Raw genomic sequence first — 5,953 nt, forward strand, 5'->3', positions numbered from 1 at the left:
GTTCAGTTCTAGTTCAGTTCTAGTTCAGTTCTAGTTCAGTTCTAGTTCAGTTCTAGTTCAGTTCTAGTTCAGTTCTAGTTCAGTTTTTGTTCAGTTCTAGTTCAGTTAGTTTGTTAGTTTTTAAATCACATTGCTTTATAACACCCTCTTAAACACTTGTGACTTTGGGACATATTGAAGGTGGAATTGTCTTGACGCACCATTGAACAAATACTTGCCCAAATCACTGTTTAAGAAAAATATATTAAAAATTTCGTATCCCTTGTTTATTATTTCCATTCCAGACCACATGAGTTACAATAATTTATTACCCCAGAGTTTAAGTACTTGACAGTTATGGATCAGTGCACTTTGGCTTTGACAAAATCATTGTACTACAGTCGATAACATGCCTACAGGGTTAAGCATCTTTTGTGCTGCTGTCTTATGTAAAAAATATGAAATATTTTTATTTATTACTTTCGATATTGGTCCAACTAAAAACAAAAAGAACTCCATCAATGACATTGATTTTTTTTTTCTCTTGCAATTTCATTTAATTCAAAGCCAACTTGTGTTTATTCAATAAAAATTAATTTCATGATTAAATTGTAATGATAAGTTTTAATTAAGTAATTCATGTTGAGTGGATGAGGAGTAGTTGTGGTTCTGTTTTTTTGGGATTGTAATTAAAAATGTTTTTTATTTTTTTTTTTTTTTTTTTTGGAAAACCAGAACATTTGTATTTGAGAAGTTAAAAATCTTGAACATATTGAAAGCTGTAGGCGATAAGCTGCTGCAAAAATATCGCTGTGTTAAAAAAAAATTGCATAACTTTTACGTTCAATTGGCCTAGGACTTTAAAGTTATTGAACCGCTAGGAGAAAATGGGCTAAAATCTTTTTCCAACCTTTAGGCAGATAATTGGATTATAGGACAGGAAAAGTTTTATTATCACGGTGGACATAAATGTAAAGTCTTTTAGGAGGATTATAATGCTATAGCGAGCTGGACTCATTTTCATGAATATTTAAAGTCCTAAAGTACGCTTTGATCAGTCTATAGTCTGAATTAAAGAACTGTGTATAGTATGGATTAGCTTATATTATTGACACTAGTCGAACCTATAGATCAGTTTATATTCTTCAAAATAGACGAATCTATAGATTATTCATTATACTAAACTTTGGAGTTGTCTATAATATGAATTATAGATAGATATATAGACTGTATTATAACTCATTCTTAGCTTGGACGTTAGATCTGTCTATAGTAAGTATTACAGATCAGTATATAGTCTGGACTATAGATCAGACTACTACAGATCAGTTTACAGAGGTATAGAAGTCAATATATGGTGTGGACTAAAGATCTGTCTAAAGTCTGGACTATAGACAAATTTATAGTTGAGAATATAGTTCTGTCAATAGTCTCAACTATAGATCTGTCTATAGTCTTAACTATAGATCTGTCTATAGTCTGAACTATAGATCTGTTATAGCCTGAACTATAGATGAGCTAGTCTTTAGTCTGGATTATAGATTAGCAAGTCTTATAGAGTAGAATTTAGATCTGTCCATAGTCTAAACTATAAGCCAGTAGTTTTAACTATATATCAGTCTAGACTCAGAACTATAGATCAGTCGATAGTCTGACTATAGATCAGTCTAAACTTAGAACTATAGATCAGTCAATAGTCTGAACTATATATAGATCAGTCTAAAGTCATTCTATAGTCCTGACTATAGATTGGCCTATAATTTAAATGTTGGACTAATATGTGGTCACATTCTCAACGAAAGACAACTCTTGGCGCTTCACGTCGCCATTGTATTTTACAATTTACCAAAATGTATCTGTTACATTTTGATACGTTCAAATTAAAGTACAAAATTAATTATTTAGAGTGGGGGCGCACAAATGCTTAAATGTGCGTATGGTTTTGGTTTTTGACTTAAGTCAAACCGACAAACAGACAATTCGTCAAGTAAAATACCAAACAATCATTCGTTACATATAAATTTGAACCAAATCAATATATACATACATATGTATGATGTGCTACATACATACATTATAAAAAATAAACAAATTAGACAACTCATCCATTATTTGTGAGGCGTAACGTAAATATAGACGATTATATTGAAAAGTTGCCTTTTATTTATTCTATAAAGTATTTATTACCTCTTTTTTTTGGGGGGAAAAATGTCAAATGGCAACAAAATGATTATGAAGATAATGTGGCGGTGTCAAAAGGGGAGAAGGCGTTGAAGATGTTTAATCAAATAAAAACGAACTGTTTGAAGAAAATAACATTGTGTTCTTTTCTCTTTTGTATTTCACAGATACATTTATTTGTTGTATAGTTGTTTACTCAAGAGCAAAATTATATTGACATAACACTCAGTTAAGATTTTAATTTTTCCTAAAGAATAATTAATTTGAAAGAGGATTAAAATAAATTCATTTAAATTTAATTTAGTTAATAGTAAAAATAACAAAAGAGCAACAGTTTCTATTAAGAATAAATAAATTGTGGTAGATTAGGGTTGTTTGATTAAGGTTTGGAAGAATTTAATTGAAATAATATTTAATAAGATTTGCTAATTTATTAAAGTAATATTCTAGGATACAGGATACGTCTGCATGTCTGTCCATCTTTAAGTCCGTCCGTCTGTCAGTCCGTCTGTCTGTCTGTCTGTCTGTCCGTCTGTCTGTCTGTCTGTCTGTCTGTCTGTCTGTCTGTCTGTCTCTCTGTCTGTCTATCTGTTGAATTCTCGATAGGTGCTTGTTTCATATTAAAAATTTCCAATAATGGTTCACGTTATCGCATAGCCATCGGAATTTAATTTAAAAAGTCAGATTCTAAAGGTTTGGTAGTCAGCACTATTTCCTGGGTCGCAAAAGTGACTAAATAGCACTATTTAGACCATGATCCTTTGGATCCTTTTTGAACAATGAATAGTGGATTTTCAATGCAGTTTTTGAGACTTTATAACAGTTTTAATATCAACGTATGATATATGAAAGTCTATTCTGTCAATATCAAAATATTGGCATAACTAGGCATGTATCAACGGGGGGGATGTCTGTCTGTCTATCTGTCTGTCTGTCTATCTGTTGATCTATCTGTCTGTCTGTCTATCTGTCTATCTGTCTATCTGTCTATCTGTCTGCCTGCCTGTCTGTCTGTCTGTCTGTCTATCTGTCTGTCTATCTGTCTGTATATCCGTCTGTCTGTCTGTCCATCTATCTATCTGTCTGTCTGTCTGTGTGTCGGTCTATCCGTCTGTCTGTCGGTCTATCCGTCTGTCTGTCTATCTGTCTGTCTGACTGACTGTATTGGTATGTAAACCTTGTGCGTAGCAATTTCCCAAAATTTATATTTCCTCGTGTTTGTCTTTATGTCTGAATTTCTGTCTGTCTCTATATGTGTATTTCTGTCCGTCTGTCTGTCTATCTTTCTGTCGGTCTATCCGTCTGTCTGTATATCTGTCTGTATATCCGTCTGTTCGTCTGTCTGTCCGTCTGTCTGTCTGTCTGTCTGTCTGTCTGTCTGTCTATCTGTCTGTCTATCTGTCTGTCGGTCTATCCGTCTGTCTGTCGGTCGGTCTATCCGTCTTTCTGTCTGACTGACTGTATTGGTATGTAAACCTTGTGCGTAGCAATTTCCCAAAATTTATATTTCCTCGTGTTTGTCTTTGTGTCTGAATGTCTGTCTGTCTCTATATCTGTATGTCTGTTCGTCTGTCTGTCTGTCTGTCTGTCTATCTGTCTGTTTGTCTGACTGTATTGATATGTAAACCTTTTGGGTAGCAATTTTCCAAAATTTCTATCACCTTGTTTGAATGGTTGTTTTGATGTACAAAATCTCTTGGGATGGTAATGCTGAGATTCGTATAAGTATGTTTTGTTTTCACTATTATTTCCATCTACCCCGCTACATAATTAGCAAACAATGACAAACATTGTTGCTGCTGTTCATTTTCTCTTAATAACATTAATTAACTTTATATGACCTACTATTCAAATTACGATGATAGCAAAAAAAGAAGGAAAGAAATATTTTACACTATTTCCTAATTACAACAGCTATTATAAATATCGATATAAACTTATACAGGGTGTCTAAATAATTAGTGTAATAAATCTTTATATCGAACACATGTGTATATATTTACACCGAATGACGCAACAATTGAAAGGATGTGATTTTCACTGAAAAGTTAACCAATTATTATATTTTAAATAATAAAAAAACACGTTTTCTCAAAACCCTGTATACAATCACAAAAAGAGGAAACCTCAACTACAGCAATAAAATTATGCAAATATCAGGTACAAGTAACACTTTATTTCAACCTGCATGCTGAAAGTTGCAACTTAAATAAAAAAAAAACATTAAACATACCATGTATTATTTCAACATAGTGTAACTGTTGTTTTTTCAATAGCAAAATTTGTACAATATAAAATCATCGTCGTTGTTGTAAATGTAGCCTCTTGTACGGCAAACAATCCCATTTAAATCAGAGGGAGTGAGAGTTATTTTGTTATTTGCATAAATATTTTAAAATTCAGTTATGTGTAGTCTTTCTTCTGGAGGTATTTTTAAAATATTTTGTTTTCGCTAAGTGTAATTAGGTTTGTTTTTCAAAATAGTTGTAGTATAATTGTGTGGCAGTAGTTGATTAATCTTTAATAAGGGAAATATTGCAAAACTCAATATTTGTAAAAAGTAATTATGAAATAATGGGAACATTTTTCAGCAATCAAAGGTTTAATAAGATTACCTCATTAAATGTGGTTTAGTTATTATGCGATTAAAATAAACGCTTTGGCTCAAACTTATCAGACTACCTTGCTATCATAACTCAGCCTACAGCCATATATCCAGTCTATCATCTTATATTGAACAAGTGAGAATTCTATATACCCACCATCAAACAATATGTCATAAAGGGATTGCTTTCTCATAAACATCAGGGTGATATTTGGAATATGACTTTCGTCAATTGTGGTTCAAGGTCTTTTGAAAGAACAAAATATAAATTAAAAAAAAAAAAAAAAAAATTTTTTGTTTAATTTTTAAACCGTGAGCGTATGAGTTATTTTCTGAAGAGAACCTGTTTATGTAAAATTTTTTAGTTAGTTATTTAGTTAGGTTGATAGGAGAATGTATACTACATCAAATCCAACCAAGTACACCTAGGCCAATATCGAGCTTTTTGTGAGCTACTTATCATGAATAAAAAGAACTGAATTAATTATACCTCCAATCAGTGTTAGTCAGGAATGTTATTTCCGGAATAACATCACTTCCAAGAAACTTGGATCTAACTTTAACGAATGCCTGGCAGTGGCAAAGAAAGTGCTCCAGAGATTCAACGTCCTCACCACATGCTCTACATACATCTAACTTCTCACGTAGATGTGCCCGTAAGCCTCAACTTTAGACTTAGATCTCCATAGAATCTACGTGGTTCTACCCACTGTTTAATTAGTCCAAGAGGTCTTATGGGATTCTCTCACCCATATTTTCACTTCAGCTTTTGTTGCCTCGAATGGTTTTGCGTTTGTCAGGTTAACTGCCTTGAGCTTCCTTCCCTTTAAAGCTTCTACATTTGCCCTTTCGTTACCGACTACTACCGAGTGGGCTGGTACCCATATGATGTGAACATTACCTGTGGGAGAGTATTCTGTTAAAGCCTTCTTACGATCCAATACGGTCTTAGATATAGTTCTATCACCTGATATCGCCTTAATTGCCTTCTGGCTGTCGGTAAACATATTAAACGCTGTGGTATTTAATCAAATCCATTTTTGCTCGTATTTCTGCCGGGAAGCTTGTGTTATGGTAAACGGTGGTAGATAGATAGATAGATAGATAGATAGATAGATAGATAGATAGATAGATAGATAGATAGATAGATAGATAGATAGATAGATAGATAGATAGATAGATAGATAG

The sequence above is a fragment of the Lucilia cuprina genome, chromosome 5, assembly GCF_022045245.1.
Source record: "Lucilia cuprina isolate Lc7/37 chromosome 5, ASM2204524v1, whole genome shotgun sequence".
Lineage (NCBI taxonomy): Eukaryota > Metazoa > Arthropoda > Insecta > Diptera > Calliphoridae > Lucilia > Lucilia cuprina.